Source organism: Emys orbicularis, chromosome 1 (assembly GCF_028017835.1).
Source record: "Emys orbicularis isolate rEmyOrb1 chromosome 1, rEmyOrb1.hap1, whole genome shotgun sequence".
In the NCBI taxonomy this organism is placed as follows: Eukaryota; Metazoa; Chordata; order Testudines; family Emydidae; genus Emys; species Emys orbicularis.
The window spans coordinates 131378115-131401632 of NC_088683.1; positions in this window are offsets into that span (position 1 = coordinate 131378115).

A 23518-nucleotide genomic window follows, 5' to 3' on the forward strand; every position below is an offset into this window, starting at 1 on the left:
TAGAATCAGCATGGGATCAACTGTGTGAGTTATAGGCCTTGGTACGAACAGCTAATAGACATTCTTCTCTAGCTTCGATATTAGAAGCGTCTGCATATAGAACAAGAAGAATCTGAGTTCATAGAGTCTAAAGCCAGAAGGGATCACCTAGATCTTCTAGTCTGACTTGCTGCATAACACAAGCCATAGAACTTCCCCAAAATAATTCCTGTTCGAACTACTAAAGCGTATCTTTTAGAAAAACATCCAATCCTTATTTTAAAATTCCCCACGATGCAGAACCCATAGTAAGTTGTGTCAATGGTTAATTACCCTCACTGTTAAAAATGTGCACTTCATTTCCAGTCTAAATTTGTTTAGCTTCAATTTCCAGTGTTAGATCTTGTTATATTTTTCTTTGCTACATTAGGAAGAGACCATTTTCAAATTTCTATTCCCCATGTAGGTACTTATAGACTGTGATCAAGTCACCCCATAACCGTCTCTTTGTTAAGCTAAATAGACTGAGATCTCTGAGTCTATCGCTATAAAGCAGGTTGGCTAGTTCTTTAATTATTCTTATGGCTCCTCTCTGAACCCTCTCCAATTTACCAACTTCCTTCTTGAACTGCAGACACAGTATTCCAGCAGCAGTCCCACCAGTGCCAAGTACATAGGTCATAGCCTCCTTACTTTTAGTCAAGGTCTGTTAACAGGCTCCCTTCTCCGCGCTTTGGACCACCACAAACAGGCCGGATGCTTATGAGTTTCTAAGCATCCATGTGTTATTTATTGGGTGACCTCCACTAATTCTCCAGTACAGCTTTGTGCAACAGCATACAGTTGGAAGTAAATTCCCCCCTTAATCCACCATCCTGAGATCCTGTATCCCCCTGATCCCTGCCAGCCTCCCCACTTTTGCACTTCCTTCCTGTTCTTTATCTGTTCCCAGTTGATTGCTTTCATAAGCTCATCAGCCTCCTGTCTAATTAAGCCATTGAACATTTATCCCTGCCCCCAATTAAATCCATTCCAGGGGGGTAATAGCTGGTAACATGGTGACCAGAGTGCTGGGTCAGCTCTAGATTCCCAGAACTCTGTCACAACATCCAAGAATCACATTAGCCCTTTTGGCCACATCACCACACTGGGAGCTCATGTTCAGCTGATTATCCACCATGATCCCTAAATCTTTTTAAGAGTCACTGCTTCCCAGGATAGTCCCCCTTTCTGTAAGTATAGCCTGGATTCTTTATTCCTAGATGCATACATTTACAACTGGTCATAGTAAAGTACAGAATCTGCTTGTGCCCTGCTCACCAAGAGATCCAGATTACTCTCCATCAGTGACCTATCCTCTTCATTATTTACCACTCCCCTAGTGACCTATCCTCTTCATTATTTACCACTCCCCTAGTCTTTGTGTCATCTGCAAACTTTGCTCAGCAATCACTTTATGTTTCCTTCTTGGTCATCATAAAAATGATTAATCAATATAATATAGATCACATTCTCTTGATGATTCCCCAGTTACAATTACATTTTTATATCTGTCAGCCAGCCAGTATTTAATTCGTTTAATGTTAATTTTGTATTATTCCAGTTTTTTAATTAAAATGTCATGCAGCACCAAATCAAATGCCTTACAGAAGTCTAAGTATATTACATCAACACTGTTACATTTACCAACCAAATGTATAATCTCATCATAAAAAAAAAAAGATATCAAGCTAATCTGACAGGATCTATTTTCCATAAATCCATGTTGATTGGATTTTATTACCCTCCTGTAATTCTTTTATTAATTGAGTCCAGTATCAGCCACTTTACTATTTTACCCAGGAACAATATCAGTTCTATCCTCATACCAGTGACGTTCTGAGTGGCCATGGTATGCAGCAATAATATCAATGAGGAATTTGTAGGTAGCTACAGGTTTAAATCCCTCATATTTTTGAAGGCTAAAATTTTCAGACACGCCTGGGGGAGATAGGTACCCAAATTCCAATGGATTTCACTGGAATTTGGGTATCTAATTCTCTTGGGCCTTTGACAATCCCAGCCAAAATGAGTATGACCCTTAAAAAATTGTATACATACTGAATTCCTGGCAAGAAAACAAACAACTCACTAACGTACAAACATATGCCACAGAATTAATCTTTGGGATTAGGATTTCCAAGAGGACAAACATTTGGGTCTACAATCCTAGAACTAATCTTATTATTTAATCAGGACAAACTCCTGGACAGCCTAAATCATAAATTCCTAGAAGGACAAATATTCTATATATGATGGAATTCCTAACAGAACTGCTTGGCTATACAGTACATGGCCATTTGTCCTGATGGAATTCAATATTTCTTGTTTGTGTGTCCATAAATCATGTACTATACAGCCAGACACATCTGTTAGGAATATAATTACTGATGAGAGGAACCCATACAATTTTTTGCAGGACAAAATTTAGGGTGATATCCTGTTTGGAATAAATTAATAAGATTAATTTCAAAACAAACCCTGGATGACAAATATGTGGGTTAAATCCCACTGCAAGGAAAACGGGTAGGCCATTCCAGAAAATTTTTCCAGTCAAATTCATAACAAGACCAAAAATTCACACTGATCCTTAACATTGCAGTTGTACAATTATGCTGGCCAATCAGCAGATTATGCCAGAAGAGCTCCAGATCAAAATAAATCAATATAATATAGATCTTGTCTGCACACACAAGGTTTCACAAATTTTTTTTTTACATGGACTTAGGGTACATCTACATAGCAGGTGAGGGGGTGAATGGCAGCTTGTGTAGACATTACCCATGATAGCTGTACTCTAGGTAGCTTGCTAAAAACAGAAGTGAAGACATGGGCAGTGGGTGAAACTTTCCCTGGGGGAGGCTAGCTCCTTGTCCCAACTCTTTCGCCCACAGTTCCGCCCACACTTCACCCCTGCTCTGCCCCAGGCCCTGCTCCCACCCATTGCTGACTCGCCACTCACCTCTTCACCCCCCACCGTGAGTTTCCCCCCTCTGCTCACCTCCTCCCCCGCCTGCCTTCTGCTCACTCACCTGCTGCTTGCCTCCCCCGCCAGACCTCCCCACCCGCCCAACCCTATTACAGCTGCCCCTTGCTTATTATACTCGCCACCCATGAGTGAGGACACCATGACGTGGGCTTCAGCACCTCTGCACAAGTGATCACGGACTCAGGGGGGTCAGACTGGCTTGTACAGCTTGTACAGCCAGTGTCTTCATTTTTACCTCAGTGTCAGCTAGCAGGGCATGTCTACACAAGCTGCAGTGCAGACGAACCCTTAGTTCAACTGAGGCAAATCCCTGTGTCAACATATTTGAATAGGTTTACAGCTGGTTTATACTGAGTTAGCTTACTTTGAAATCTCAATCAATGTGTCTCCATTATAAGTCAATTTAAGTATGTATGTGCAGCTGTTTGCAACAGCTTAACTAAATATATTTAAACACTGATTTTAGTAAAACCTGTGTGTGTAGACGATGACTTAAAAAGGAAACATACATATAGGAGATAGGTGAGAGCTACTTCTTGGAAGGCACAGTTCAGTTTCATGTGACAGAGCTGAATTCGTCTTATTGTGCAAATCTATGAAGGCATGAGTGACAAGCGTGTTGGAGTCTCTCTCTTATTAACCTAGTAGTGATCATTCATCCTTTAACTGTCTTAATTTATCCAACTGGTTCTTTTTTTTCCTCTCTCTTTCTGATTTACAGTACAAGTGTACTGTATTCACTGATTCCTACAATGATCCTTTTTCTTACACCCCTAAAGAAAAGTATCAGAGGGGTAGCCGTGTTAGTCTGAATCTGTAAAAAGCAACAGAGGGTCCTGTGGCACCTTTAAGACTAACAGAAGTATTGGGAGCATAAGCTTTCGTGGGTAAGAACCTCACTTCTTCAGATGCAAGTAATGGAAATCTCCAGAGGCAGGTATAAATCAGTATGGAGATAACGAGGTTAGTTCAGTCAGGGAGGGTGAGGTGCTCTGCTAGCAGTTGAGGTGTGAACACCAAGGGAGGAGAAACTGCTTCTGTAGTTGGATAGCCATTCACAGTCTTTGTTTAATCCTGATCTGATGGTGTCAAATTTGCAAATGAACTGGAGCTCAGCAGTTTCTCTTTGGAGTCTGGTCCTGAAGTTTTTTTGCTGTAAGATGGCTACCTTTACATCTGCTATTGTGTGTCCAGGGAGGTTGAAGTGTTCTCCTACAGGTTTTTGTATATTGCCATTCCTGATATCTGACTTGTGTCCATTTATCCTCTTGCGTAGTGACTGTCCAGTTTGGCCAATGTACATAGCAGAGGGGCATTGCTGGCACATGATGGCATATATAACATTGGTGGACGTGCAGGTGAATGAGCCGGTGATGTTGTAGCTGATCTGGTTAGGTCCTGTGATGGTGTTGCTGGTGTAGATATGTGGGCAGAGTTGGCATCGAGGTTTGTTGCATGGGTTGGTTCCTGAGTTAGAGTTGTTATGGTGCGGTGCGTGGTTGCTGGTGCGAATATGCTTAAGGTTGGCGGGTTGTCTGTGGGCGAGGACTGGCCTGCCTCCCAAGGTCTGTGAAAGTGAGGGATCATTGTCCAGGATGGGTTGTAGATCACTGATGATGCGTTGGAGAGGTTTAAGCTGAGGACTGTAGGTGATGGCCAGTGGAGTTCTGTTGGTTTCTTTTTTGGGCCTGTCTTGTAGCAGGAGGCTTCTGGGAACACGTCTGGCTCTGTTGATTTGTTTCTTTATTTCCTTGTGTGGGTATCGTAGTTTTGAGAATGCTTGGTGAAGATCTTGTAGGTGTTGGTCTCTGTCTGAGGGGTTGGAGCAGATGCGATTGTACCTCAGTGCTTGGCTGTAGACGATGGATCGTGTGGTGTGTCCGGGGTGGAAGCTGGAGGCATGAAGGTAGGCGTAGCGGTCGGTGGGTTTTCGGTATAGGGTGTTGTTAACGTGGCCATCGCTTATTTGTATGGTGGTGTCTAGGAAGTGGACCTCCCGTGTAGATTGGTCCAGGCTGAGGTTGATGGTGGGGTGGAAGCTGTTGAAATCATGGTGGAATTCTTCCAGGGTCTCTTTCCCATGGGTCCAGATGATGAAGATGTCATCAATGTAGCGTAGGTAGAGAAGGGCCGTGAGTGGACGAGAGCTGAGGAAGCGTTGTTCCAGGTCAGCCATAAAAATGTTGGCATATTGTGGGGCCATGCGGGTGCCCATAGCGGTGCCACTGGTCTGGAGGTATATATTGTCACCAAATTTGAAATAATTGTGCGTGAGGATAAAGTCACAGAGCTCAGCAATAAGTTGTGCTGTGTCATCATCAGGGATACTGTTCCTGACAGCTTGTATTCCATCTGTGTGTGGGATGTTTGTGTAGAGAGCCTCTACATCCATGGTGGCTAGGATGGTGTTTTCTGGGAGGTCACCAATGCATTGTAGTTTTCTCAGGAAATCTGTGGTGTCACAGAGATAGCTGGGAGTGCTGGTGGTGTAGGGTCTGAGTAGGGAGTCCACATATCCAGACAGTCCTTCAGTGAGAGTGCCAGCCAATGCCCGAGATGATGGGGCGTCCAGGATTTCCAGGTTTGTGGATCTTGGGTAGTAGATAGAATAACCCCGGTCGGGGCTCTAAGGGTATGTTGATTTGTTCCTGTGTTAGTGTAGGGAGTGTCCTGAGTAGATGGTGCAGTTTCTTAGTGTATTCCTCAGTGGGATCTGAGGAAAGTGGCCTGTAGAATTTGGTATTGGAGAGTTGTCTGGCAGCCTCCTTCTGGTAGTCAGACCTGTTCATGATGACAACAGCACCTCCTTTATCAGCCTCTTTGATGATAATGTCAGGGTGGTTTCTGAGGCTGTGGATGGCATTGCGTTCTGCACGACTTAGGTTATGAGGCAAGCGATGTTGTTTTTCCACAATTTCTGCCTGTGCACGTCGGCGGAAGCATTCTATGTATAGGTCCAGACTGTCATTTCGACCCTCAGGAGGAGTCCATGTGGAGTTCTTCTTCCTGTGTTGTTGGTGGGAGGGTATCTGTGTATCAGTGCGGTGTTCAGTGTTATCTTGAAAGTATTCTTTGAGTCGGAGGCGGCGAAAGTAGGCTTCCAGATCACCGCAGAACTGTATCATGTTCGTGGGGGTGCTGGGGCAAAAAGAGAGTCCCCGAGATAGGACAGACTCTTCTGCTGGGTTGAGTGTGTAGCTGGATAAATTGACGATATTGCTGTGTGAGTTAGGGGTACCCCTGTTATGACCCCATGTGGCAGGTAGGATTTTAGACAGCTTACGGTCCTTTTTCCTTTGTAGAGAGGTGAAGTGTCTAATGTAGATCTCCTGTCTTATTTTAGTAAAGTCCATTTGTGTGGAGGGTTGGTTATTTATGAAAGTCTCCAGGTTGGAGAGCTCTTTCTTGATGTTTTTCTGTTTGCTGTATAGGATGCTGATCAGGTGGTTCCTCAGTTTCTTTGATAGTGTATGGCATAATCTCTCACTGTGGTCTGTTCAGTATGTAGATAGCAATGGATTTTTCACCTTCAGTCCATTTGGTATGATGTCCATCCATTTGCATTTGGAAAGGAAGATGATATCTGTCTGTATTTGTGCAAGTTTCTTCATGAGGTTGATAGATTTCCATTCCATACGGCTAAATGCAGTGCCTTGCATGGTGTCAAGTATCAGAGGGGTAGCCGTGTTAGTCTGAATCTGTAAAAAGCAACAGAGGGTCCTGTGGCACCTTTAAGACTAACAGAAGTATTGGGAGCATAAGCATTCGTGGGTAAGAACCTCACTTCTTCAGATGCAAGTAATGGAAATCTCCAGGACCAGACTCCAAAGAGAAACTGCTGAGCTCCAGTTCATTTGCAAATTTGACACCATCAGATCAGGATTAAACAAAGACTGTGAATGGCTATCCAACTACAGAAGCAGTTTCTCCTCCCTTGGTGTTCACACCTCAACTGCTAGCAGAGCACCTCACCCTCCCTGACTGAACTAACCTCGTTATCTCCATACTGATTTATACCTGCCTCTGGAGATTTCCATTACTTGCATCTGAAGAAGTGAGGTTCTTACACACGAAAGCTTATGCTCCCAATACTTCTGTTAGTCTTAAAGGTGCCACAGGACCCTCTGTTGCTTTTTATAGAAAAGTAGTACTCCAGTATACCACCTTGTGTGAATCATCTTAACCTATCAGACACTTGCAAACCACCAGTTTTTATTGTCAGAATGTTACCTTTAGAAATCCTAATGCATTAAAGAGAAAAAAAGGTAATAGAAAGAACAGAGTTTTGTAGTGTGCTTGAATACCTTATCTGCATGTTCAAGTCATGCTCAGGGAGTGGTTTTGTTGTCCTATTCCCAGCTGAAGATTTAGGCCATGCAATGGGAAACAGGTTGCTGATTCTGATCTGCTTTTAATTCTGCACCCGAGCTGCTTGTCTTCATTTTCTTTCACATCTGAACAGATAGAGAGGAAAATATCAAACAGAAAAGGTGAATCCTACAGCTCTAATACTGTAGAGGGGTGGTTCTTGGTGTATACTTCCATGTATTAGTTATTAGTTATTATATATTTTATAAAATTGTATATATTATTTTAGTTCAAATGCTTGAGTGCGGATGCAAAAAAAAAAAAGGCACAAGCACAGAAGATGTTCAAAATACAGAACTTTTATCTGGGTTAAATATTCATTTGCGTGAGTGCATTTCAATGAGTTGCAATAACTATTCATTGGAATGAATGGGAAGCAATGGGAGCTGCTGGATGCTCAGCACCTCTGGAAATTAGGCCATTTATTCAAGTGCCTATTTATGGGCTTAGGGACCTAACTTTAAGCATTCCTTTCTTAAAATCTAAGGGCATGTCTACATTTGCCATTTAAAACGGAAAAAGTCCCTCTTTTGAGCAAAAACCGTGGGAGCGTCTACACTTGCCAATGACTTTTTGTGCAAAAAGAAAACCACCTCCACGAGAGGAGTACAGCTCTTACTGGTGATACTTTGGTGGTGATGTGCTCATTTATCATCTGGCCAGGTAACAGTGCCTGCATCATAGAGAAAACGATCCTCTGCTTGGAGCAATGCTGAGCTACTGGAGCTGATCAGTGTTTGGGGAGAGGAGGCTGTGCAGGGACCCAGGATGCCCCGCAATCACCTCCCCCCCTTCCCACATAGGGTGACCAGATGTCCCGATTTTATAGGGACAGTCCCGATTTTTGGGTCTTTTTCTTATATAGGCTCTTATATCTCTTATTTCTTATATAGCCCCCCCCCCAATCTCGATTTTTCACATTTGCTGTCTGGTCACCCTATTCCCACAAGATCCATTATCAAACTGGAGAAAGCTGCACGGTGGGATAGCTGCCCTAGAGAGCTGCTCTCATCGGTGATGGGAGTGCTGCAAATGTAAACACTCTCTGACACCTGTGGAAGTGAGTACACAAACCAGCGCTTTTCTTTCACCAATTCACTATCACCGGTGAAACTGACTGTGCAAAAACTCTGCAAGTGTAGACATACCCTTAGCTGCTAGACTGTAAGCGTCTTGGGCAGGGACCACGGGTGAAATACTAAATGCTGGCCCCACTGAAGTCAATGGAAGCTTTGCCACTGACTTCAATGGAACCAGGATTTCACCTTCTATCGCCTCTATGTTTTCACAGTGCTTGGCATGCCATCAGCAAATCATAATCACACATCTATATATGAGGGATTATTCACTTGCTGAGAGCAGGGCTAGAGGATGAGGTAATGTATTTATTTATTTCCCATTTTAAAGGAAATGCTATGTCATCATTATAACATGACCAACGAAGGGAACACCATCAGATGGCAAATGCATTTATATATAAGTGTCCTTTGTTGGAAATATTTAGTGCTTAAAAATACCCTAACTATATTGACGGTGCACCACACCGTACAATTTGCAGAATTAGAAATGGAGCAGGAGATTGTGTCTAGGGAGCTTCTGATGTATATTCCCCTAGAAAATTTTCCACTGGGTTCCTTCCCTTGGGATTTCTTTAACATCAAATTACCTGATACTTTGCACAATCAAGTGTATTTCACAGGCAAAACATTTGCTTTTCAGAAATATTTTTATGAGTCCAGAGATAAATCATCCTTGGGAAGAATGATTAAATAATCTCCAGAAAAGGGGTTGCTCTCCAGTCAAGGCACAGAAAACTCCCCTATCCCCCAACCACACCTCCCTTCAAATTACAGTGGAATTTTAACAAGATACTCTCAGGAGCCCCTTCCAGCATATCACCACAAAAGGCATCTCATTACCAATCCCCTTTGCTAAGCAGTTCTACGCCAAAGGGAGGTGTTCTAATAAAAGGTGATTAAAACGGTGTTTAGCTGCAAGCCAAGGCTCAGTGCTCTATTGCTGCACATTAATGAATCCACACCGGCTGACCTAAAGGCACTAGTCAAGGACTTATATTTTGACAGGGTGGGAACAATTTAATTATTGTACATGTGTTACAAAAACTGTAATTTTCATGCGCACAATAACAGAGCACATTGAGTTTGTCTTTAAAACTAAATAATGAGATAAAGGCCAGTCTCCGGTGGAAAAAAGTAGTATAGTCACTTTCAAAACACTCAGAGAAAGAGACGCAGACAGAACAGCAGTACCAAAAAAAGAGAGGGGGGGATGGGGAATTTATATGAACATTTTACAAGGACTAGCAGCAGAAATATAAGAACAAATGATTCGGAGAGACAGAAATACTAACCCCATTGAAGTCAGTGGCAAAACTCCAATTGATTTTGATGGGGCCAGAATTTCACGTGGAGACGTTAGCAGCAGTCCAGTGTCTTGTAACCATACACTGTACCAATCAGTTTTGTTCTCTACCTTAATCATCATAAAAATATGCTTATTCCTGGAAATCTATTTCTCTTCCTTCCCACCTTCTGGCATATTGAAGGGACTTTGCTGAAAGGGTTACCCTGCACACTGAAGTTCTACTCAGTAGCTGTAACATACATGTATTATTGGATACTAACTAGAGATGAGTGAACATCTACAGATATACAACCAAATTTTCAGAAGTGTTCTAAGTCCAAGTCTAGCAGAGCAATTTTAAGATCACATTAAAGCCCATGGAGCTACCCAAGTGCTTAAAGTTAAGCACGTAATTAAATACTTTGCTGGGTTGAAGCCTAAATTTGGAGGCCCAAATTGACACCCTGGGGTCTGATTTCCAGAGATTCTGAGGACCTGCTTCTTCCAAAAGCCTGTCTGCTTATCCCAGCCAGACCCAGGATGTGCCGAGTTGTATGAAAACATGTGACATGCAAACAAAGATGATATCAAAATATTTTGAACTTAGACATCAGTTCAGATTTTATTTGAGGGTACTTAGTCTTCAAAACATGGCTGAATATACATATAATATAGCAAAATAAACATAAAGGGACATTCAATATCTCTGCTTTTAAATGGGGAGGCCAGTAGTCCTAGGGCTAACTGTGGTTAATGACTTCTACAAACTCAAAATCTTATAACAACTGGACTTATCTAATCAGAGAGCATGAGCAATATGGCATATTTATGGAAGTTAACCAGAAAAGACTAGGCAAGAAAACACTTTAAGAAGGGGACTATTTTACAGGCTTAAATTTGAACCGGATTCTGCAGTCTATGGAGCATGTACCTCTCATTGAAATTAGTGGAAGTGTTGCATGCAACAAGGCTGCAGGAATGGGTTTTGTGATGCTCATTGAAGCTTTTTCAGAGGACTATAAGAATTAGTTACTAAGGGTGAAATCCTTGCCCCATTGAAGTCAAAAGGCTTAGGATTTTACCCTACATTTCTTTTCTGCTACACAAAAGGCAAGACCTTCAGCAGGGCCGGTCCTAGACCAAATGGTGCTCCAGGCAAAGAGTGTCTTCAGCGCCCTCCTCACTCCATTTGTTAAACTTTTGAATACTTTATTTTTACTGCATTTGTAGCCCATATCACAACTTTGATGCACAATTTGCATGCATGATTTATCCCTGTCATACAAGACAATAAATTTGCACACAAGGATCTGTAAATCTGTATTTATTCATGCCATATATAAGCAAATAAAAATGGTTTCCTCTAGGCTTATAGAAACTTTTTAATTTTAAGAATAACTGAAATGTCACTAACAACAAAAACAGCACCCCAAGCCCGGCACCCCAGAGTCACCTGCCCCTAAATCCAGCCCTGGCCTTCAACTGGCATAATGTGGTGTAACGCCTGACTTCAGCAAAGAGTGGGGCCCAGATTTCATAATCTTGAACCTAATTCAACAGCCATTAAGTGAAAATATACAATCTCATTTTTAATGAAATCAGTACTAACTGATTAACTACATTCTTTGATTGAGGGAGTCAGGTAAGCATCCAAATTATACCTATGTGAATCAGGGTATTCTATATAACTACATTCTAAAATACTATGCAATTCATTAGAACTAGTAAATTATTTAAAAATTTTGGGCCTGATCTGGAAAACCTTACTCATAAGACTAAATTACTGGACTGCTTATCTTCCCCATTTCTCCACCCCCTTCAGTTCCAGAAAGTACACTGTGTGCAACAGTAATGTGCATTTATTATAATTTACCCTTTTAGATAATAAAAACTAATCGGTTCATCTCCAGCAAGAGTTATGGATCCAAAAATTGGAAAAATGAACTAATTTTGATTGACTCTTGCTAGTTAAGTGTCTTTGTTATATTGGAATAATTGTTATTAAGGGACTGGACCATAGTTAGAAAAACAATTACTTTTATTAGGAGGAATTAATTAAAACTACAGGAGCAGAAGAAACCAGTTCAGATAAATTTCCACAGAACTCCACCCACACAATTCTCTAGAAGGAATATTAACTTATATACATTACATCAGCAGAACAAATCACCATTGGTTGATCATTGATCCTGAGGGCAGAACATTGTTGCTTAGCAACTTCTCAGAGCTGACTTTTACAATTAACCCTTTTGGGAATATCACATACAGCAACATCTGATTTTTTTTTTTTAAATAAGCAAGGCAACAAAAACAAAAGTACACAACCCTTCCCCCTCCTTGCCCTCACCTCAGAAAATAGAAGGATACAATTATATTCCTAGCTCTCAGCCACACACAGAGAAATTAACTGGAGTAGCGATTCTGGGATAGCTCCCCCAAGTGGATGCTCGATTTTGTCCAATTTACCTTAATCCATTTTGGAAGTAGATTAAGCCAAACTGAAAAAAATTCTCTCTGATTCCAAAATAAGAGTGTCCACATGGGGACCTAGTCCAAAATAATTATTGTGCTTTAAAGTCATGCCCTCCCTTAATCCAAATAAATTTTCAAATGTAGACAAGCCCCTAGTTCATCTGGGTTCCTGCGCAGTACACCTGTCCAAGACAGAGTGATCTTTCTCAAGCATTTTAAATTGAGCTAATTTCTGCACTACTTGGAGGAGGAGCAGGTGTACAAGGATTGTGGGGTCAGGGTGAAAATGGGTTAAAGTTCACAGAGAAAGGCTATATTGTAAATGTAGAACCCACTCTTACAGGTGGTGTCAAGCTACGCTGCCACAAGAGCAGCCCAGGGAGTTACAGTTCCCTCCCTGATTTCTGTTCTCTTGCTTCACAGGGGAAGTAATCTGCTGCTGGGCTATACCAGCAGCAGATTAATTCTTCTCCTCTATGCCAGCTCAGCTCTGCTGGGACCAGAGCCAATGCTCCACCTATTTGTGCACCTTCCCATTTGTCTGTGACTCACATGTGGGTAGTCCTCCCAGGGGAACGAGAGGTGCAAGGCAACCCATTACTCCCCTATGTGGTGTTTTAAGGCATGTCACAATCCTGCTCTCATTTTGAGTTAATGTCCAATTTTCCAATCCATAAATTCTTATATAAAAATTCAGGTTCAATCTGTTCTCCTCCTTGAGCAGCACCTGCAGATTTTGACCCAAAGGCTCTTTCCGCATAAAGTGTGTAGGTGGGAGCAATCTTGGAAATGTTTGGATACATTTGGAGTTCTGATTCACTTCTCTTAATGCATAAACATGAACTGAATTATTCATCAGTTTCCACCCTTCCCCCTTTCAAAAAAAAAAGAAAAGAAAAAGAAAAAGAAAAAGTGAAAGCAAAAATCAGATGGCTGCTCTTTTATAATAAAGAGAAATAACTTCCTCTCTCAGTGTATTTGCAATATTGCCACTTACGAACTATAAAAACCAAATGTTCACATAAAATAAAGTAAAACTTACATATAGAGATGTTAATATGCTGTACTCTGCATATGGATTCTGAAACGAAACTGGTAATGACATCTCTAAAGAACAGCTTGCTTGTTTTTTGAGCAATCAAGAAAAACTACACTGTTCTTTGCCATTCAAAATTCAGTGAGACAAAGTCGATGAGGTAATATCTTTATTAGACCAACTTTTGTTGATGGAAGGGACAAGCTTTCAGACTTAAACAGAGCTCTTCTTCCAAGATTCGTTGATAAAGATAATTATTTTGGTGACTTCTGTAAGACTTTTAATTATAGCATCACGCAGCACCAAGTCAAAGAGCTAGAATGATATTAAACTAATATGGGGCACATTAAATGGATCCCAAACTGGCTAACTGATAGGTCTCCAAATATAACTGTCAAGGGAATTGTCATTGAACGGTTCTGTTTCCTGTGGGGTTCCACAGGGATTGGTTCTTGACCCTTAATTAACATCTTTATCAATGACCTGAAAGAAAACATTAAATCACAACTGATAAAGTTTGCAGATGACACAAAAATTGACTGAGTGGTAAATAATGAAAAGGACAGGTCACTGATTAAGAGGGATCTTGGTAAACTGGGCACAAGCAAACAATATGCATTTGTATATGGCTAAATGTAAATGTATACCTCTGGAAACAAAGAATCTAGGCCACACTTATAAGATGGAGGACTCTAGAGTCAAGCAGTGACTCTGAAAATGATTTGGGGGTTGTGATGGATAATCAGCTGAACATGAGCTCACAGTGTGATACTCTGGCCAAATAAGCTCATGAGATCCTGAGATGCATAAAAAGGGAATTTTTAATTTAATTTAACTTAATTTTAATTTAAAACAAAATGATCACAATTATGGCAACGAGGCTATTAACGCTATACTAAACTTGCCTTTTAATTAGCATACAGCCATTCAGTCTTAAAATATGTAGAATATAGTTAATTCAAAATAGCCTACTTCTTACCTTAGAACAGCTGTTATATTAGTTTCTTTCTGGGAGGGAGTTTGGGTGTAGGAAGGGGGCTCCAGGCTTGGGCAGAGTGTTGGGGTGCAGGAGAGAGTGAGGGGTGCGGGCTCTGGGAGGGAGTTTGTTGCAGGAGGGGATTCTGACCTGGGGCAGGGGGTTGGGGTGCAGGAAGGGGTGGCCAATGGGAGCTGCGGGGATGGTGCTAGGAGCAGGGACAGCGCACAGAGCCGCCCCCACCCACTGGAGCTGCAGAGATGTGCCAGCAGCTGTCCGCTTCCGGGAGCGGCATGGGGCCATGGCATGCAGGCAGCCTGCCTGAGCTCTGCTGCGCCACCAGCCGGGAGCCGCCTGTGGAAAGTGCCTCCTGGCTGGAGCCTGCACCTTGCACCCCCTCCTGCACCCCAATCTCCTGCCACAAGTCAGAATCCCCTCCTGCACCAAACTCACTCCCAGAGCCCGCACCCCTCACCCTCTCCTGCATCCCAACACTCTGCCACAGTCTAGAGCCCCTTCCTGCACCCAAAGTCCCTCCCAGAAAGAAACTAATATAACAGCTGTTCTAAGGTAAGAAGTAAGCTATTTTGAATTAACTATATTCTACATATTTTAAGACTGAAATGTAACCACAGAACGGCTTTATGTTAATTAAAAGGCAAGTTTAGTATAGCGTTAATAGCCTCGATACCATAATTGTGATCATTTTATTTTAAATTAGGAAAAAGACTTTAATACAAGGCCCCCACAAAGTCTAATAGCCCTGGGCCCACAGGAGACTTAATCTGGCCCTGGGAACAAATATTTAATAATGGGATCTTCAGTCTTGCAGAGAAAGGTACAACACCATCCAATGGCTGGTAGCTGATGCTAGACAAATTTGGACTGGAAATAAGGTGTAAATTTTTAACAGGAGGACTAATTAACCATTGGAGCAATTTACCAAGGGTCGCGGTGGATTCTCCATCATTGACAATTTTTAAATCAAAACTGAATGTTTTTCTAAAAGATAGGAATTATTTGGGAGAAGTTCTATGGCCTGGGTTATACAGGAGGTCAGACTGAATGATCCCAATGGTCCCTTCTGACCTTGGAATCCAAGAATCTATGAAACCTACCTTGTGTCTGTCATATCCTGGGACCAACAGGACTACAACAACAAAATTGAAGCATTCTATAAGGCTTGAGGACATAAAGGCTGGGTATTCAAGTTTGATCAATACATTCTAGGTTGCATTTGCGGAAAAGATATTAGTGTCAATACAACATTCCCTACAGCTGCTCTTAGGGAAGCGGGGGGGGGGGTGGGGGGAACAATTCATTCATGGTGTAACTCCTTTGGCTTCACGAATTTGGTCCACTGTGCTTGTTTGATTATGATAACTCTACAAATGTCCTAGTGGATAAAATTACCATAAATATAATGAAAAATGATTTTGAAAACACTTTCCATAAAGGAGCTATAGAAATGGAAGGATTTCAATATACTTGACAAACATCAACTGACAACACTCCTGTAACTTAGCTCCCAGGAGAAACAATGTAAGAATACCATAGGAATAGTGTGCATTTATATATTGGATTTATATTTCATTTAGTACATGAATTTATACTACAGTAGGTCACACAAAATACATTAAATATATAAAAATACAGCTAATCTGAATGTTCTTAGAGATCATTCTACAAACACTCCACACACACACACGTAAGCTTGTTAAGGTTACATAGTGCTCATTACACAACCATGGAAATGCAGCAGCTGTTTAACAACACACAGCAACACTACCCAACAATTTAGGGCCTCAACAGAATAAGATATCCATTCAAAACTACCTGGAGAATGCAAGTGAGAGGAATTCCACATTGGGATGTGGCCAGAACATTAGGAAAAAGATATGGGTTCTCAAATGACTCGGACAGTCTTGGTTTTACACGTTAGCAGAAAAAAAAGAAATTCACAATATAGATCAACTGCACGTAATGAGTAGGATATAGACTAGAAGTATGAGGCCAGCCTTGCATTGACCCCTAATGATGCTAAGGGGAACATCTCCAACAATCTTAAATTCCTCACTTATGTACTTTATATTTCCTCAGTAATTCTATTTGGGTTTTTCAGGCACCTTCCATGGTGAGATTTTATTATCAATCAAAAATAAATTGACCAAGAATGTGCGATTTCTATGTGTGGGAGTTAGAGTTATTTCTATCTTCCATTGCCCCTCAGTGCGAAAATGAGTGGGTGGAAGATGTGGGAATCTCAGGCAGCACAGTGTGCTGCATTATGTATTCAGAATACTTGCTTTTAGTTTCTAGTCAGTGTAGTGAAGAGAGAAATCCCCATAAGGTTTTGGGTGACAAATGCTAGCCTCAAACCATGTTGAAAGAAATGAATCTATGTTTAATTTTTCAACTATTATTAGTTTAGCTGTCTTCTAAATATACTGCAAGTAGCAATGAAAACTCGGTCACTTACACACGTCTATGTAGCTACTTATATGATCTCCCCTCAGCATAGTATCTATACAACTGGAGCCGTGCGAAACTTTACAAAAGAACCTGGAAGGAGTTATTTTGAATTTTGTTATATACCAGAAAATTGAGTTAGAGGTTCAATGAGGTTCGTGAAACTTTCAGCCAAAATGAGCTGAATTTCATGCGATCCTGGGATCATGCTCTGGATTTGGGTGGAGGCTGGGTGGAGGCCAGGTGAAACTCGCATGGGATTCATATGGTTTTAGTGGAAACCAGGCAAAGTTTGGCAGTTTCAGCTGAGTTTTGTTTTGAATTTCTGAGTTTGTTCAATCTCAAAATGAAACTAAGGAGCATGAACGTGCATGGACTGAAAAAGGAAACAATGTTTATATTAATGACTCCTGGATTCGGCACTGCTCAAAGTATAGGTACTAGTAATTTACGATTTGAATATGCCTACAACAAAAAACATCAGGTTTTTGCAACAGTGACCATTAAAATTGTGGAAGATTTTGCCATATTTAAAGTAGGTTCCTAGGCATGAGGAATCCGCTGAAGCCCAGTCTTCAGATAGGATGTACTGTGTTCTGAATGATCTGGAGAGAAGCAGAATTGATGAAGTATGGGAGCCATAAGCCCTGTACTGCTTAGAGATCCTCCTTTAGCTCACGTGGCAGGCATCTCTGCTTTCATAAGGAGGAGGACCCAAGTTCTGTACCTGCTGTCACCATGATTTTATTGTCAAGTGGGAGACTGCTACATGTCCACAAATTTGTTATATCAAAGCTCATGAGACATGTTGAGATATGCCTTGGGCCACCCTGGCCTTGATTCTTGGTAGAACGCTGATGGAATTACAAGTACAGAACAAAGGCAGTATATGGCTCTACAGTACATCTATTTCCTGAAAATTTGACAGCTCTTTCCCTATAAGGAAGGTTTGGTATTTTGAAGTATGACTTTTCAAGAAACATTTGTGTAGTAAGGCACAAAAATTTGAAGTGTGTATTTGCTACTGAGCTTTCTTCAAGTTAACTGGAGTGATGGATAGCTGACAGGAATCCATTCATATGTTGGAGGATACCTCATTGTTTGCCAGCACAGGAAGCATGTGTTGTACCTTTAAGCATCATTTGTAGTTTTCTACTACACAGTGGCCTGCAATCTCATCCAATTGATTTTAATCAAAAATACTCAAAACTTCTCTAGAGGAGTTCTCTTCACCCGGGCTAATCAGATTAGGCAGCGTGTAATTAACTATCAACTCCTACTAAACCAGAAGATTGAAAGGCATCTCTCAAGCATTAAGCCTTTGGAGATGAAGAATTATTTGTTTACATTTTTAGTGAGTGGGAGGCAAAGATTCAGGGAGATGTAATATCCTACTGAGCAGAAAAATGAAAACCAAAACACATACTGTTAAAATTCAAACCAAAGGGTCTGGACTGCTTGGGGAAGAGGTTTGTGGACTGAGGGCCTTTCATCTCTAGGCTGCTTAAACTAATTGTCTTTTTTCCCCTTCATTCTGAACAGAGACACCAAGCATTTAATTTCCTATGTAGACCAAAGTACCCCTCTCACTAGAGATGGTCCTTTGGGGTCAGGTTTGAAGTACGTTGGCGGGGCAGCATGGGAGAAGCTTATACTGCTAGTACCTGTGCTTTATGTAACTATTTTATGAATGACAGGCTTCAATCTGCAGGGCTGTCAATTTGTCACCTTTCTTAAGCCATAATGTCCTGATCCAGTGTCCACTGAAGTTAACGAGAGTCTTTCCATTGATATCAATGGCTGTTAGGACAGACCCAGTCCATGCAAATTAACGAAGCGAGGAATGAGTAGAATCCAGGAAATGTAGAGTTTAGGCTTTCCCCTCCGACCTTCGCTTGCTCTATGTTAGAGGACAAGTAAAAAAAATGGACTGAGCGCCTTAATGCATTTCTTCGCTCTTAGCAGTTTGTGTCTCATATTTCATGCTTTAATGCAGTGTTTAAAATTTAATTTTTAAAAAATCAGTAACAGAAAAATTAAATGATGTATTATTAATAATATCATACAGTGATATAGTACCTTTCAACCCAAAGGATCCCAAAACACCTTCCAACATAAATCTCAGATCTCCCTATTCATTGCATGCAGGGGAATTTAGGTTGTTGTAAGCTCCATGCTTAGTGCTGTAGATTACTGCCTTTCAGCTACAGGAGATGGGGACCGACAGAGGCTCTACCACCAAGATAACCCTTTCAAGGTTAGAGAGCAGAGGCCTTACCAAGTGGCTCAACAAGAAGATGGAGCTCGCTTAGAAGATAGCAAATGGAGACCCAGAAATGGTTTCTGAAGGACGTATGCATTTTGAGTGGGTGTGGTAAGTGGAGTGTATAAAGGGGAATTCACCAGCATTACTATACAGCTATAATTAGGTCACTGTGGACATTCTTACAGTGGCCTTTTGTGGTTGGGGGAGGGTTAGATTATACTGATAGTAATGCTGGTAAATTTCCCTGTGTAGGCAAGACCTAGGATCCAAAGACAAATCACAGACTTCTTTAAAGCTGAGGGGTGTGCCAAACAGTTTCCTTTGGGCTCAACAGAAGAAAAAAGGCAAATCAAGCCCCTTTATGTAGTAAACATAGCTGAAGAAAATGGTAAGGACTTCCCAGGTCATGTGGGCCAAGGGGTTTGCCTGGTTGCAAATGCAGGGATTAGAATGTTGGTTTGCAGCCTATGGGCATGAGAAGTGGGAAAGCCAGCAGAAAGAGTTGTATGCATGACCCTAGGAGGAAGCAAAGAGACAGAGCTTTTGGGGCACAGAGCTCACTGGAGTGGCAGACTTGGGGATTTCTGTGCAAGGAAACTGCCTGCTGCTGTTTGTTTCTATTGTGTTCAGGGACCCTGTGTACATTCTTTGTAAATAAACAAGTTCACATTGATCATGTACCTGATTCATATCATCAGTTCTTCATCCTAAAGAAAACAACCCTGCAAGGCAATGAATTTTGACTAACTGTTTGGCCCCAAAGGGGCAAAACAAGCCATTCTCCTAGGAGATACCAAGGTCAGAGAAAATCTCACATCCTGTTAGGGGAAACTGAAAGGCTGTTGATAGGTAGAATGTGAGACTTTTACAGGGGGTAACCTGAAACTTGAAACCTGAAATACACGTATGAACTCAAAACTAAGGAGACCTGAACAATAAGCCACTGTGAACAAAACCTGCTCTTCATATACTCAAAATCCACAAGTATTGAAAATGGTAGACCTCTCACAGATCTAGTCAATAATATTATATATAATCCACTCCAATCCAATCCTACAATATATCGACATGCTGGAGTGACCAGGGCTCTGGACAGGGACTCAAGGGACTGGTTCTATTCCCAGATCTCTGGCTGACGTGCTGTGTCACCGTGGTCAGGTCATTGCACTTGTGCCTCTGCTTCCCTTCCCATCCCCCATCTGCCTTGTGTATTTAGGGTTTTATTTTCATTTTACAAAAAGGCCCTTTAACGCCACCCTGTAATGGTGCCCTAAAATGGGTGTCAACTATGTTTGCGCTCACTTTAGGACCTTGTCTACTGACAAATGTTGTACTGCTTTAACTATACCAATACAGTTAACGCAGCGCAACTCTCCGAGTGCTGATGCAGTTATACCGATAGAAAGTTGCTTTATACCAGTAAAGCTGATCCCATACAGGAAGGGGATTGATCTCTACCAGAATAAAGTCACCTTTATACAGATATAACTAAGTAAATGTTGTACCACTATAACAATTTCAATTAAAAGAAAATTACACTCCTCTCTGAAATAGATATACCAGTCCCCAAGCTGTGTGCTGACCAGCCCAAAGGAACTTTACATTGCCAGAATGGTGTGCAGGGGCCACAGTGTAAATGAGAATAAAGCCTCATCCCCTTTGTAAGCTCTCTGAGGCAGGAACTCTCTCTTACCAACCTAAATTACCCCTGCATGGCTTTCTTCTTTGTTTCTAATCCTAAACTGTTGGGTAGTGGTGCTTTTCTGTTATGCCGTGCCCATACGCCAGGGTGGCCAAACTTACTGGCCCTCCGAGTCGCATACGACAAGCTTCAGAAGTTCGAGAGCCGAGGCACATCTGCCGGGGGCCAGGACTTCAGCCCCACAGGAGGTGCCTGATGGGGCTCGGGGCTTCAGCCCCGCTCCTGCTGAAGCCAGGAGCCCTGGCAGGTGTGCCTGGCAGGACTGAAGCCCCAAGACCCCCTCCCCACTGGGCAGAAGCCCCTACCCCACCACCCTGCTGCAAGGCAGAGGTTCCGTGCTCCCCCCCCAGTCTGGTAGGTGGAGAATGGGGGAAATGGGGGGAGCTCTGTGAGCCGCACTTTAACGGTAAAAGAGTCACATGTGGCGTGCAAGCCACAGTTTGGCCACCCCTGGTATATGCTCTCCCCCCTACCCCAAAAACGGTTTGCATTTTGGTGGTGGGAAGAAGCAATTCTAATTAGTGTACATACAGTTTATACAGGGCTTTGGGATTCATCAGCTGAAGGCATTATATGAATGTTATGAATATTATTAACTGGAAGAACATCCCAATCACTCTCATATACATGAAAATTACATCCTTAGATAAATGTAAATAAGTACAGTAGATGAGATGCGAGCATAAGAATAGAAAGATCACAGAATTCATAGCAGGCTAGATTTTTTTTTTTTTTTAGAGTATTCCCCAATTTGGCTATCGCTTTGGCTGGGAAATGAAGTGTTAGATAGAGAGGCTTGATCATCTTTTCCTTTAAAGCCAGCTTATTGATTCATTCTACAGAGAGAATACAACACTATACTGTCCACTTACCCAAAGGACCCTTAGCAGAGCAATAACTGATTTCTTGTGTTATTTAAACCATTTCATTTTATCTGTTTTTGCATTGCATGCTACAACTTTTTCTAAATGCAGAACTTAAAAGAAAATGTAAGAATTTATATCTAGCTTCTGGCCTTTTTCTACAATTGAAAAGTATCCTTTTCTAAAATAAACAAGCAAAAAGTAATGGAAGATGGGAGACATTCCAGAAGACTGGAAAAGGGAAAATATAGTGCCCATCTATAAAAAGGGAAATAAGGACAACCCAGGGAATTACAGACCAGTCAGCTTAACTTTTGTACCCGGAAAGATAATGGAGCAAATAATTATGCAATCAATTTGCAAACACCTAGAAGATAATAAGGTGATAAATAAGAATCAGCATGGATTTGTCAAGAACAAATTGTGTCAAACCAATCTGATAACTTTCTTTGACTGGGTAACAAGCCTTGTGGATAGGGGGGAAGCGGTAGATGTGATATATCGACTTTAGTAACACTTTTGATACTGTATCACATGACTTTCTCATAAACAAACTAGGGAAATACAACCTAGATGGAGCTACTATAAGGGTGCATAACCTAGATGGAGCTAATATAAGGGTGCATAACTGGTTGGAAAAACATTCCCAGAGAGTAGTTATCAGTGGTTCACAGTCATGCTGGAAAGGTCCCGCAGGGATTGGTTCTGGTTCCGGTTCTGTTCAATATCTTCATCTATGATTTAGGTAATGGCATAAAGAGTACACTTATAAAGTTTGCAGACAATACCAAGCTGGGAAGGGTTGCAAGTGCTTTGGAGGATAGGATTAAAATTCAAAATGATCTGGACAAACTGGAGAAACGGTATGAAGTAAATAGGATGAAATTCAATAAGGACAAATGGAAAGTACTCCACTTAGGAAGAAAGAATCAGTTGCACACATACAAAATGGGAAATGACTGCCTAGGAAGGAATACTGCGGAAAGGGATCAGGGGATCATAGTGGATCACAAGCTAAATATGAGTCAACAGTGTAACGCTGTTGCAAAAAAAGCAAACATCATTCTGGGATGTATTAGCAGGAGTGTTGTAAGCAAGACACTAGAAGTAATTCTTCCGCTCTACTCTGCACTGATTAGCCTCAACTGGAATATTGTGTCCAGTTCTGGGCACCACATTTCAGGAAAGATGTAGACAAATTGAAGACAGTCCAGAGAATAACAACAAAAATGATTAAAGGTCTAGAAAACATGACCTATGAGGGAAGATTGAAAAAATTGGGTTTGTTTAGTCTGGAGAAGAGAAGACTGAGAGGGGACATAACAGTTTTCAAGTACATAAAAGGTTGTTACAAGGAGGAGGAAGACAAATTGTTCTTCTTAACCCCTGAAGATAGGACAGGAAGCAATGGGCTTAAATTGCAGCAAGGGAGGTTTAGACTGGACATTAGGAAAAACTTCGTAACTGTCAGAGTGGTTAAGCACTGGAATAAATTGCCTAGGGAGGTTGTCATCATTGGGGATTTTTAAGAGCAGGTTGGACAAACACCTGTCAGGGATGGTCTAGATAATACTTAGTCCTGCCTTGAGTGCAGGGGACTGGACTAGATGACCTCTCAAGGTCCCTTCCAGTTCTATGATTCTATGAAACAACAGCTTTGTCATCAAAATTAGTTGTCACTGGATTAGTTGCCATTGGAGTATTTTAGATCAGAGAATTTGTAAAGATAATAACTAATAAAATATAGACTGTATGCAGCATTTCATGTGTTCAACGCACATAGACACTGATCCATACCACACTCCTGGTTAGGTACATGGTTCAGTATTATTTCCATTTTACAGATGGGGAAACCGACACAGAAAGATTAAATTACTTGCCCCAAACCACACATCAAATCAATGGCAGAGCTAGGACCAGAATTTAGGTCTGCTCAGTTACAACACTGCCTTTATCATCTGCCAAAATTATATTTAAATTGAAGCATATAATGCC